The 13057-nt window shown below is 39.9% G+C and overlaps 1 long non-coding RNA gene across 1 annotated transcript in view; it reads right to left on the bottom strand.

Moving 5' to 3' along the window:
- The window catches only part of LOC122440097, a 73044-nt gene that overhangs the window by 16031 nt on the left and 43956 nt on the right, over positions 1–13057 (bottom strand). Inside the window, exon 4 of the long non-coding RNA XR_006269046.1 lies at positions 309–2480. This is a non-coding gene — a long non-coding RNA (uncharacterized LOC122440097). The remainder of the gene's footprint in view (positions 1–308; positions 2481–13057) is intronic.

Below are 13057 nucleotides of genomic sequence, written 5' to 3'. Positions count from 1 at the left end.
ACTTACTTTTCTAAATTGATCCACTTGCCTTTCACACTTACGTTATTACACTCCTTACACACTTTGTTCTCTAAATATGTGTGTGTGTGTATGTGTGTGTATATATACATATATATATATATATATATATATATATATATGTATGTATGTATATTGGCTACACCAAGGATTAACAAGGTAACGTCAGCAAGTTTGTCTGGAACCCTAAGCTTCTTTTTTTAAATCTTCTTTACAACATAATTTCTTTGGGAAAATAGATCCTATAACAGAGAGGCAGAAAGGAATACAAAAGGTAAAGGAACACTTACCTCCACATACTCCTTCCACTGCAAATTTAATAACTTCTGGCCACTCAGCACCCATCATAAAGGAACTCTCTCACTTTTGGAGGAGGACTTTGATGGTGAAGGACAGAGATACCTGGCATGCTGCAGTCCGTGGGGTTGCAGAGAGTCGGACACAACTTAGCAACTGAACAAAATAAAAATAAGGCTGCTGATCACCACATCTTAGCCTGCCCAACATCAAAGGTGATCAGTGAGCAAGAAATAGAATTGTCTCTCCACATCTTTCTTCTTCATGCCTCCAAAACATATTCCTTCCTCCCCAGGTTAGGCTGGGCCTAGGTTAGTCATTCTTATGTGTTAAGTCAGATATTTGAGGGCTTCCTGGTGGTTCTGCAGTAAAGAAACTACCTGCCAATGCAGGAGACTCAGGTTCGATCCCTGGGTCAGGAAGATCCTCTGAAGATGAAAATGGCAACCCACTCCAATATTCTGTCCTGGGAAATCCAATGGACAGAGGGGCCTAGCCAGCTACAGTCCATGGGGGTCTCAAAAGAGTCAAACATGAGCCAAGGGATAGAGGCAGCAACTAGGAGCTGAAAAAGGCAAGGAAACCTGTTCTCCCCTCGGAACCGCCTAAGGAACCAGCCCTGCTGACACTTTTGACATTAGTCCAGTGAAGCTGAGTTCAGACTTCCGACTTCCAGAACCTTAAGAGAACACATTTACAGTGTTGTAAGCAGCTAAGTTTGTGGTATTTGTTATAACAAGTGTAGAAGATGAACCATATTCATGGACTGAAAGGTTCTTCTCTGTGGAAAGAGGCATAAAATTCTATTGGGGATGGGGAGATGAGGGCTCTTATGCAAATACATAGATTAACTTCATTCAAGAGCTATTTTACACACAGCCTTCCTTTCGGAGCCCTTATCTTAAATTAGAGGGAAAATATCACAGCAAGGAAAAAAATAGCATTTGGTAAACTTTTTAAATTATAACTTATCTTAAAGATATTTGCCATGGCTAGAGACAGTCCTTGTGAGGTAGTTGGCCTTTAAATAGAGAAAATAATGATCCAAGTTTCAGATTCCTGCATTAGGTTTTATTACATGCAATGTCTGGGTTATATTAAACTCCTGGAAATCAGGGTTTATAATAGAATGGCTGACATACCCTTAACGTTAATAGCCTTTCCAAGTACAGCAATAGTGAGCATTACTTTTTAATGTCATAAAATGATGGTTAAAACACTACAGAATTTTCTCAAGACAGATAAGCAGGTGTTCAAGAGAGCAGAACTATTTAAACTTCATTGATTTATGGTCTATCTTATATTGAAGGCCAATAGTTTTATTGAATTCCCATAGTAGATACTCTGAACTTAATTTTCTAAAACAGTAGGGCTATTTCAGGACTCCCCATATATATTAAATTCTTCATTTTAACACTTGTGCTTCTGTATTTTTAAAGTTACTAGGCATAAGGAAATAGAAGCTGTAGCCAAAAGTGTCAGTTTTTCTGTGTTCTGTCTTTATTGGTTGACTTTTCAAAGAACATTGTTTGTAATAAAACCCAATGCATAGCTACTAAATCATATAATCTAGGAACACAAGCCCCCGACTAATCATTTAAGCTACACAATATTTCTGTCATCCTTTAACACTGTGAATATGATATAACTTCTTATTTAGTGTGAAAGAATGTCAAGGCATTTATCATCACTCTTTCCCTCCCAGTTGCTCTCTCAACTCACCCCTAACCCAGTATCTCCAATCTTTATGCTGCCCGCCAGAAAGTAAAGTGGCTATCAGAAAAACCCCAATAAACTATCAAACGTATTATATGATTTGTTAACATTTTCTGCTGGTTTACATAAAAATCAATATTCTTATAACTGTAGGACCCAATCCTAATGATTTAGTGAAACTGATATTTACTGTGGAATCAAATAGAAATACCATTGACTATAAAACTAAGTAACATTAGAGAAAGCTAGAAGCAAATTATGTGGATACCAAAGCATCTGAAATCCCAACTTATCTTTAACACTGACTGTAATAGCAATAAATCGCTCTTGAGAGGAATTCTTGGAGGATGAGTCAGGCAGTGTATGAATAAACTCATGGCTTATACTACATTATTAACTCCTTGGCTTTCCTCTCTGTTTCCAGGATCTGGTAACAAAATGAGTCACACCTAGGAAACAAAATTGTGTTAGAAGCATGTCAAGAAGAAAATGACAACACATTATCAAAAACTTAAAAACTTATCCAGTAACAGTTCAGGGAACCTTAGAACCCATCTGATTTGATTGACATATTTAATGTAACTTCTACACATGTGAATAATTTTGTTACAATCAAAGAACATTAGCAAAGACATGTCCCTTTAAAAATAGATATGGGATGGGGAGATAAATTAGAAGTTTGGGATTAACATATACACACTACTTTACATAAGATGTATGTCCAACAAGGACCTCCTATATAGCTGCTGCTGCTAAGTCACTTTAGCCATGTCCGACTCTGTGTGACCCCATAGATGGCAGCCCACCAGGCTCCTCTGTCCCTGGGATGCTCCAGGCAAGAATACTGGAGTGGGTTGCCATTTCCTTCTCCAATGCATGCAGGCATGCTAAGTCACTTCAGTCATGTCCGACTCTGTGCGACCCTATGGACAGCAGCCCACCAGGCTCCTCTGTCCATGGGATTCTCCAGGCAAGAATACTGGAGTGGGTTGCCATTTCCTTCTCCATCCTATATAGCGCAGGGAACTATACTCAATATTTTATGATAACCTAGAAAGGAAAATTTCATTTTATTCACTTCAGTATTCTTGCCTTGAGAACCCCACACAGTATGAAAGGCAAAAAGATATGACCCTGAGAGATGAACTCCCCAGGTTGGTAGGTGTCCAATATGCTACTAGAGAATATTGGAGAAATAGTTCCAGAAAGAATGAAGGATGAGGCCAAAGCAAAAGCAACACCCAGTTGTGGATGTGACTGGTGATGGAAGTGAAGTCTGATGCTGTAAAGAACAATACTGCATAGGAACCTGGAATCTTAGGTCCATAAATCAACATAAATTGCAAGTGGTCAAATAGGAGATGGCAAGAGTGAATACGGACATTTCAGGAATCAGTGAACTAAAATGGACTGGTCTAAGCGCATTTAATCCAGATAACCATTATATCTACTACTATGGGCAAAAACCCTTAGAAGAAATGGAGTAGCCCTCATAGTAAACAAAAGGGTCCAAAATGCAGTAAATGGATCTCAAAAATGACAGAATGATCTCTGTTCATTTTCAAGGCAAACTATTCAATATCAGAGTAATCTAACTCTATGCCCCAACCACAAATTTTGAAGAAGCTGAAGTAATTCTATGAAGACCTACAAGACCTTCCAGAACTAACATCAAAAATGATGTTCTTTACATCACAGAGGACAGGAATGCAAAAGTAGGAAGTCAAGAGATTTCTGGAGTAACAGGCAGTTTGGCCTTGGTGTACAAAATGAAGCAGGGCACAGGCTAACAGGGTTTTGCCAAGGGAACGCACTGGTCATAGCAAACACCCTCTTCCAACAACACAAGAGAAGACTCTACACATGGACATCACCAGGTGGTCAATACCAAAATCAGATTGATTATATTCTTTACAGCTGTAACTGAAGAAAAGCTCTATAGAGTCAGCAAAAACAAGACCAGGATCTGAGCTGGCTCAGATCATGAACTCCTTATTGCCAAATAAGGACCTAAATTGAAGAAAGCAGGGAAATCTACTAGACCATTCAGATATGACCTATAAACCAAATTCCCTACAATTATATAGTAGAAATGACAAATAGATTCAAGGGATTAAATCTGATAGACAGAATGAAGAATGATGGATGGAGGTTTGTAACACTGTACAGGAGGCAGTGATCAAAACCATCTCCAAGAAGAAGAAATGCAAAAAGGCAAAATGGTTGTCTGAGGAGGCCTTACAAATAGCTGAGAAAAGAAGAGAAGCAAAAGGCAAAGGAGAAAAGGAAAGATATACCCATCTGAATACAGAGTTCCAGAGAATAGCAAGGAGAGATAAGAAAGCCTTCCTAAGTGATAAATGCAAAGAAATAGAGGAAAACGAAAGAATGGGAAAGACTAGAGATCTCTTCAAGAAAATTAGAGATATCAAGGGAACATTTCATGCAAAGATAGGCACAATTAAGGACAGAAATGGTATGGACCTAACAGAAGCAGAAGATATTAAGAAGAGGTGGTAAGAATACACAGGAGAACTACACAAAAAAGACCTTAATAACCCAGATAACCACAATGGTGTGACCACTCACCTACAGCTAGACATCCTGGAATGTGAAATTAAGTGGGCCTTAGGAAGCATCACTATGAACAAAGCTAGTGGAGGTGAGGAATTCCAGCTGAGCTATTTCAAATCCTTAAAAATGATGCTGTGAAAGTGCTGCACTCAATATGTTAGCAAATTTGGAAAACTCAGCCGGGGAGACAGGGTTGGAAAAGGTCAGTTTTCCTTTAAGTCCTAAAGAAAGGCAATTCCAAAGAATGTTCAAACTACCACACAATTGCACTCATTTCACACGCTAGCAAAGTGATACTCAAAATTCTTCAGGCCAGGCTTCAGCAGTACGTGAACTAAGAAATTCCACATGTTAATCTGGATTTATAAAAGGCAGGGGAAACAGAGATCAAATTCGCAACATCCGTTGGATATTCAAAAAAACAAGAGAGTTCCAGAAAGATATTTACTTCTGCTTCATTGACTATGCTAAACCCTTTGACTGTGTGTATACAACGACTGTGGAAAATTCTTAAAGAGACTGGAATACCAGACCACCTGACCTGCCCCTGAGAAATCTGTATGCAGATCAAGAAGCAACAGTTAGAACCAGACATGCAACAATGGACTAGTTCCAAATTTGGAAAGGAGTATGTCAAGGCTGTATATTGTCACCCTGCTTATTTAACTTACATTCAGAGCACATCGTGAGAAATGCTGGGCTGGATGAAGCACAGGTTGAAATAAAGATTGCCAGGGGAAGTATCAATAACCTCAGCTATGCAGATGACGCCACCCTTTATGGCAGAAAACGAAGAACTAAAGAACATCTTGATGAAAGTGAAAGAGGAGAGGGAAAAAGCTGGCTTAAAACTCAACATTCAAAAAATGAAGATCATGGCATCCAGTCCCATCACTTCATGGCAAATAGATGGGGAAACAATGGAAACAGTGACAGATTTTATTTTGGGGGGCTCCAAAATCACTGCAGATGGTGACTGCAGCCATGAAATTAAAAGATGCTTGCTCCTTGTAAAAAAAGCTATGACCAATGAAGACAGCATATTAAAAAGCAGAGACATTACTTTGCCAACAAAGGTTCGTCTAGACAAAGCTATGGTTTTTCCAGTAGCCAGGTGTGGATGTGAGAGTTGGACCATAAGGAAAGCTGAGTGCTGAAGAATTGATGCTTTTGAAATGGGGTGTTGGAGAAGACTCTTGAGAGTCCCTTGAACTGCAAAGAGATCAAATCAGTCCATCCTAAAGGGAATCAGTCCTGAATATTCATTGGAAGGACTGATGCTGAAGCTGAAACTCCAATACTTTGGCCACCTAATGGGAAGAACTGACTCACTGGAAAAAACCCTGATGCTGGGAAAGATTGAAGGAAGGAGGAGAAGGGGATGAAGAAGGATAAGATGGTTGGATGGCATCACCAACTCAATGGACTTTAGTCTGAGCAGGCTCCAGGAGTTGGTAAAGGACAGGGAAGCCTGGAGTGCTGCAGTTCATGGGGTCACAAAGAGTTTGACAGGACAGAGCAACTAACTGAACTGAGAAAGGAAAAGAATCTTAAAAAGAATAGATACATGTATGTGTGTAACTGAATCATTTTGCGATTCACCTGAAACTAAAACAACATTGGAAATCAACTATAGTTCAATTACATTTTTTAATTAAAAAAATAAAAATATGTCAATATAAAGTTGTTTTAAAAGGCTAGGTCTGAAGCCAGAGTGTACTCTGATACTCTTTCAACAAAATCACTTTTATTATTTAGTCAAAATTGGTCTGCTTCACTGAAATTTATCATGTTTCATTCAATTCCAAATGCCAAGGAATTGGATTGAGAGGGAAGCCTCCATTTTTTAAATAAATAAAAGACACACAAAATGGTTTAAGTTTCTTTTTAGCCAAATCAGTAAAACATAGAGATTATTAACTTATACACAATATTATTTTCTTTGTTTATAAGATTGTGTTTTCTGATTTTTTTTTTTTTATTAGTTGGAGGCTAATTACTTCACAACATTTCAGTGGGTTTTGTCATACATTGATATGAATCAGCCATAGATTTACACGTATTCCCCATCCCGACCCCCCCTCCCACCTCCCTCTCCACCCGATTCCTCTGGGTCTTCCCAGTGCACCAGGCCCGAGCACTTGTCTCATGCATCCCACCTGGGCTGGTGATCTGTTTCACCATAGACAGTATACATGCTGTTCTTTTGAAACATCCCACCCTCACCTTCTCCCAGAGTTCAAAAGTCTGTTCTGTATTTCTGTGTCTCTTTTTCTGTTTTGCATATAGGGTTATCGTTACCATCTTTCTAAATTCCATATATATGTGTTGGTATGCTGTAATGTTCTTTATCTTTCTGGCTTACTTCACTCTGTATAATGGGCTCCAGTATCATCCATCTCATTAGGACTGATTCAAATGAATTCTTTTTAATGGCTGAGTAATATTCCATGGTGTATATGTACCACATCATTCAAACAGGAGTATGATCAATCAGAACTTTTCTTCTATAAAAAATGGCCGGTTGTTTGAACAAATTCCCCTGCACTTATTTTTCATTTTCTTTGCCAAGTGGAAGGTATGGAACAATGAGATGACTGAAGATCAGAGAAGCTAGAATTCTAACCCTCTTCTGTGGTTGGAAAACCCTGCAATAAGGCCAGTACTTTGCCATATAACAAGAGTAACTGTGACCTGACTTGAGTTATAACAACTTTTCCGAAATTAACACCCCGTTCCTTGACAGGTAGTTTCTATATTCAGATTTCCTAAAATAATCCTACAGCTTCCAAATTGTGTTTGGACACTTTTTGACAATAGAGAGTTTTCCAGTTTAGAGAACTTTCAACATGCCTGTCCTCTGAAATAAAATTTCTGACTTTGATCATATACAGTCTCTTATTTCTTTAATGTGGAGTTATTAGGAATGGGAGAAGGGTTAACTTATCATTTTGTTTTAAAAATATAGATAAGAAAATAATGAATAGCCACATCTATAGTATTTTTAATTTGAAGATGTCAGGAAATTATGTAATAATTCTAAAATTAAATAGTGATATTATATGCTTGTGCTTTTAAAAATTATAATTATAATGTTGTCCCTGATCTGTACTAATTGAGGTAAATTTTAACTGCAATTATGCAATAAGAATTACTTTGTTCTTTGGTATCCTTATCTAATATTTCTAAGACAGATGGATAGATATAGATATAAAAGTATTATTATTAAGTAATGGTTGTCATTTGAATCAACTGGTTGAGAAAGAGTATAGTATTCCTCCAAAAGAGATAACTACTTTTTTTTTTTTTTTTTAGGAAACTATCCTAACAGTCTATTAGCATCTGAAGCATCTGCCCACTGTGAGTAGTGTGGGGAGTGAAGCATTCGGAGGTATCCACCAGTGCTTTGGGCTTTCCTGGTGGCTCAGATGGTGAAGAGTCTGCCTGTGATGAGGAAGACTGCTGTTCGATCCCTGGATCGGGAAGATCCCCTGGAGAAGGGCATGGCAACCCATTACAGTATTCTTGCCTGGAGAATCCCATGGACAGAGGAGCCTGGCGGGCTGCAGTCCATGGAGTCACAGAGAGTCAGACATGACCTTCACTTTCACTTTTCACCGGTGCTTTAGGAAAGGAACTGGGACGCTGAGAGGGAAACTGGAAGAAGTGTCAAGAAAGAAGAACCCTTACAACATGGCAGAGCCAGGTTATACAGTACAGGGGAGCACGGGAGTTTAGACACATCTCCAAGAATAATGTTACAGTTAACATATTATTGATGGGGGGGTGGGGCAAAAACTAATGCCTGTGGCTGCAATAGGTTTCCAATCAAGAATGTGTTAATAGGGAGGAGCCAAGATGGTGGAGGAGTAGGACGGGGAGACCACTTTCTCTCCTACAAATTCATCAAAAGAATAACTGAATGCAGAGCAAACCTCACAAAACAACTTCTGATCGCTAGCTGAGGTCATCAGGCACCCAGAAAAGCAGACCATTGTCTTCGAAAGGAGGTAGGACAAAATATAAAAGATTAAAAGTGAGACAAAAGAGCTAAGGACGGAGACCCGTCCCGGGAAGGGAGTCTTAGGCGGCCTTGCTTGGGCTAGGGTCCGGGCCTGAGTGCCCTGAGGACAATCGGAGGGAGCTTCTGTGAGGTGCCAACTTGAACTGTGGGAGACCAAAAGAGAGAGAGAAAATTAACCGGCCGGAACACACTGCCGGCCGTTCGCAGAACAAAGGGACGGAGAAAGTCCTGAGAAGAGCTCGCAGGCTGCGGACCGGCCCAGCCCCGCCGGAGGCAGGAGGCAGGGGGGAGGGGAAGGTCGCGGCGAGACACAGGGCGCAGGCACCCGACCGGCGCAGGCGGGGACTGGGGCTGGGGACGCAGAGGGCGGAAGGCGCGCGCACCCGACTGGCGCCAGCGGAAACTGAGACTGGGTCCGCGGAAGGGAGTGAGTGCGCCACACCTGGGGATAGCGCGCCCATCAAGCCCCTCGCTGCCTGGACCGCTCTGACGGGGAAGGCACAGAGAGCAGGCGCAGCTTTTCCTTCCGCGCTTTTGTGTAACACCCGAGGGCTGGAACCTAGCGCAGCGCGGGGCGCGCTCCATATAGAACAGCCGGGAGCCTGAGCAGCGCAGACGGAGAAAGCAGCGTCAGCCCCTCCCAGCAGCGCCAGCCCGCCCCCGCAGGGCCAGCCCCTCCCTGCAGCGCCAGCCCCTCCCTGCGCCGCAGCGCAACGGAACTAGCTACCTGAATAAGAGTCCACCTCCGCCCGCCTGTGTCAGGGCGGAAATGAGGCTCTGAAGAGACCGGCAAACAGAAGCCAAATAAACAAAGGGAACCGCTTCAGAAGGGACTGGTGCAACAGATTAAAATCCCTGTAGAAAACACCGACTTCACCGGAAGGGCCCTGTAGATATCGAGAAGTGTAAGCTGGAACGAGGAGCTATCTGAAACTGAGCCGAACCCACACTGACCGCAGCAGCTCCAGAGAAACTCCTAGATATATTTTTACTTTTTTTTTCTAAGTAAGGAAAAAAAAAATTTTTTTTCTTCTTTTTATATTTTTTCTTTTTTATTTTTCCTCTTTTATTTTCCTTTAAAATTCCCTATTACTCCCCCATTACTCCTTAACTTTCATTTACATAGATTTTTACGATTTTTTAATTAGGGGAAAAAAAAATTTTTTTTTTGTGTGTGTTTTTTTTCTTTTTTTTTCTTTTTCTTTTTTCTTCTTTTTTTTCCTTTCCGTTTTCTCTTTTATTTTCTATTTTTCTTTTTCTCTTATTTCTTTTAAAGTCCTCTAGTACTCCTCTACTACTCTTCATTTTCATTTTCACTACACTATAACCTTACCAAAAAAAAAAAAAGAGAGAAGCCCTATCTTTAAACCGAAGATTATTCTCTCCCAATCTTGACTCTCTGTTTTCTACCTCAGAACACCTCTATTTCCTCCTTTCCCCTTCTCTTCCCAATCCAATTCTGTGAATCCGTGTAGGTGTCTGAGATACGGAGAACACTCTGGAAACAGACAGCTGCGTAGATCTGTCTCTCTCCTCTTGAGTCCCCCTTTTTCTCCTCCTGCTCATCTCTATCTCCCTCCTCCCTTTTCTCCTGTTCATGTAACTCTGTGAACCTCTCTGGGTGTCCCTAACAGGGGAGAATCTTTTCGCCATTAACCTAGAAGTTTTATTATCAGTGCTGTATAGTTGGAGAAGTCCTGAGACTACAGGAAGAATAAAACTGAAATCCAGAGGCAGGAAACTTAAGCCCAAAACCTGAGAACACCAAAAAACTCCTGACTACATGGAACTTTAAGCAATAAGTGACCATCCAAAAGCTCCATACCTACACTGAAACCAACCACCACCCAAGAGCCAGTAAGTTTTAGAGCAAGACATACCACGCAAATTCCCCAGCAACACAGGAACATAGCCCCGAATGTCAACATACAGGCTGCCCAAGGTCACACCTAACACATAGACCCATCTCAAAACTCATTACTGGACACTCCATTGCTCTCCAAAAAGAAGAAATCAAGTTCCACGCACCAGAACACTGACGCAAGCTTCCCTAACCAGGAAACCTTGACAAGCGAATCGTCTAACCCCACCCACTGGGTAAATCCTCCACAATAAAAAGGAACCACAGACCTCCAGAATACAGAAAGTCCACTCCAGACACAGCAATCTAAACAAGATGAAAAGGCAAAGAAATACCCAACAGGTAAAGGAACATGAAAAATGCCCACCAAGTCAAACAAAAGAGGAGGAGATAGGGAATCTACCTGAAAAATAATTTAGAATAATGATAATAAAAATGATCCAAAATCTTGAAAACAAAATGGAGTTACAGATAAATAGCCTGGAAACAAAGATTGAAAAGATACAAGAATTGTTTAATAAAGACCTAGAAGAAATAAAAAAGAGTCAATTAAAAATGAACAATGCAATGAATGAGATCAAAAACACTTTGGAGGGAACCAAGAGTAGAATAACGGAGGCAGAAGATAGGATAAGTGAGGTAGAAGATAAAATGGTGGAAATAAATGAAGCAGAGAGGAAAAAAGAAAAAAGGATCAAAAGAAATGAGGACAACCTCAGGGACCTCTGGGACACTGTGAAACGCCCCAACATTCGAATCATAGGAGTTCCAGAAAAAAAAAAAAAAAAGAAAGGCCATGAGAAAATACTCGAGGAGATAATAGCTGAAAACTTCCCTAAAATGGGGAAGGAAATAGCCACTCAAGTCCAAGAAACCCAGAGAGTCCCAAACAGGATAAACCCAAGGCGAAACACCCCAAGACACATATTAATCAAACTAACAAAGATCAAACACAAAGAACAAATATTAAAAGCAGCAAGGGAGAAACAACAAATAACACACAAAGGGATTCCCATAAGGATAACAGCTGACCTATCAATAGAAATCCTCCAGGCCAGAAGGGAATGGCAGGACGTCCTGAAAGTAATGAAAGAGAATAACCTACAACCTAGATTACTGTATCCAGCAAGGATCTCATTCAGATATGAAGGAGAACTCAAAAGCTTTACAGATAAGCAAAAGCTGAGAGAATTCAGCACCACCAAACCAGCTCTTCAACAAATGCTAAAGGATCTTCTCTAGACAGGAAATGCAGAAAGGCTGTATAAACGTGAACCCAAAACAACAAAGTAAATGGCAACGGGACCACACCTATCAATAATTACCTTAAATGTAAATGGGTTGAATGCCCCAACCAAAAGACAAAGACTGGCTGAATGGATACAAAAACAAGACCCCCATATATGCTGTCTACAAGAGACCCACCTCAAAACAAGAGACACATACAGACTAAAAGTGAAGGGCTGGAAAAAAATATTTCATGCAAATGGAGACCAAAAGAAAGCAGGAGTCGCAATACTCATATCAGATAAAATAGACTTTCAAATAAAAGCTGTGAAAAGAGACAAAGAGGACACTACATAATGATCAAAGGATCAATCCAAGAAGAAGATATAACAATTATAAATTATATGCACCCAACATAGGAGCACCGCAATATGTACGGCAAACACTAACGAGTATGAAAGAGGAAATTAATAGTAACACAATAATAGTGGGAGACTTTAATACCCCACTCACAACTATGGATAGATCAACTAAACAGAAAATTAACAAGGAAACACAAACTTTAAATTGACACAATGGGACCAGCTAGACCTTAATGCATAATCATAGGACATTTCACCCCAAAACAAGCAACTTCACCTTTTTCTCAAGTGCACACGGAACCTTCTCCAGAATAGATCACATCCTGGGCCATAAATCTAGTCTTGGAAAATTCAAAAAATTGAAATCATTCCAGTCATCTTTTCTGACCACAGTGCAGTAAGATTAGATCTCAATTACAGGAAAAAAAATTGTTAAAAATTCAAACACCTGGAGGCTAAATAACACGCTTCTGAATAACCAACAAATCATAGAAGAAATCAAAAAAGAATTCAAAATATGTATAGAAATGAATGAAAATGAAAACACAACAACCCAAAACCTATGGGACACTGTAAAAGCAGTGCTAAGGGGAAGGTTCATAGCATTACAGGCTTACATCAAGAAACAAGAAAAAAGCCAAATAAATAACCTAACTCTACACGTAAAGCAATTAGAGAAGGAAGAAATGAAGAACCCCAGGGTTAGCAGAAGGAAAGAAATCTTAAAAATTAAGGCAGAAATAAATGCAATAGAAACTAAAGAGACCATAGGAAAAATCAACAAAGCTAAAAGCTGGTTTTTTGAAAAAATAAACAAAATTGACAAACCATTAGCAAGACTCATTAAGAAACAAAGAGAGAAGAACCAAATTAACAAAATTAGAAATGAAAATGGAGAGATCACAACAGACAACACTGAAATACAAAGGATCATAAGAGACTACTACCACCAGCTCTATGCCAAAAAAATGGACAACT

This window comes from Cervus canadensis, chromosome 4, assembly GCF_019320065.1.
Source record: "Cervus canadensis isolate Bull #8, Minnesota chromosome 4, ASM1932006v1, whole genome shotgun sequence".
Classification (NCBI taxonomy): domain Eukaryota; kingdom Metazoa; phylum Chordata; class Mammalia; order Artiodactyla; family Cervidae; genus Cervus; species Cervus canadensis.
The sequence above is the reverse complement of the archived record's forward strand: the minus strand, read 5'-3'. Positions and strand labels throughout refer to the sequence as shown.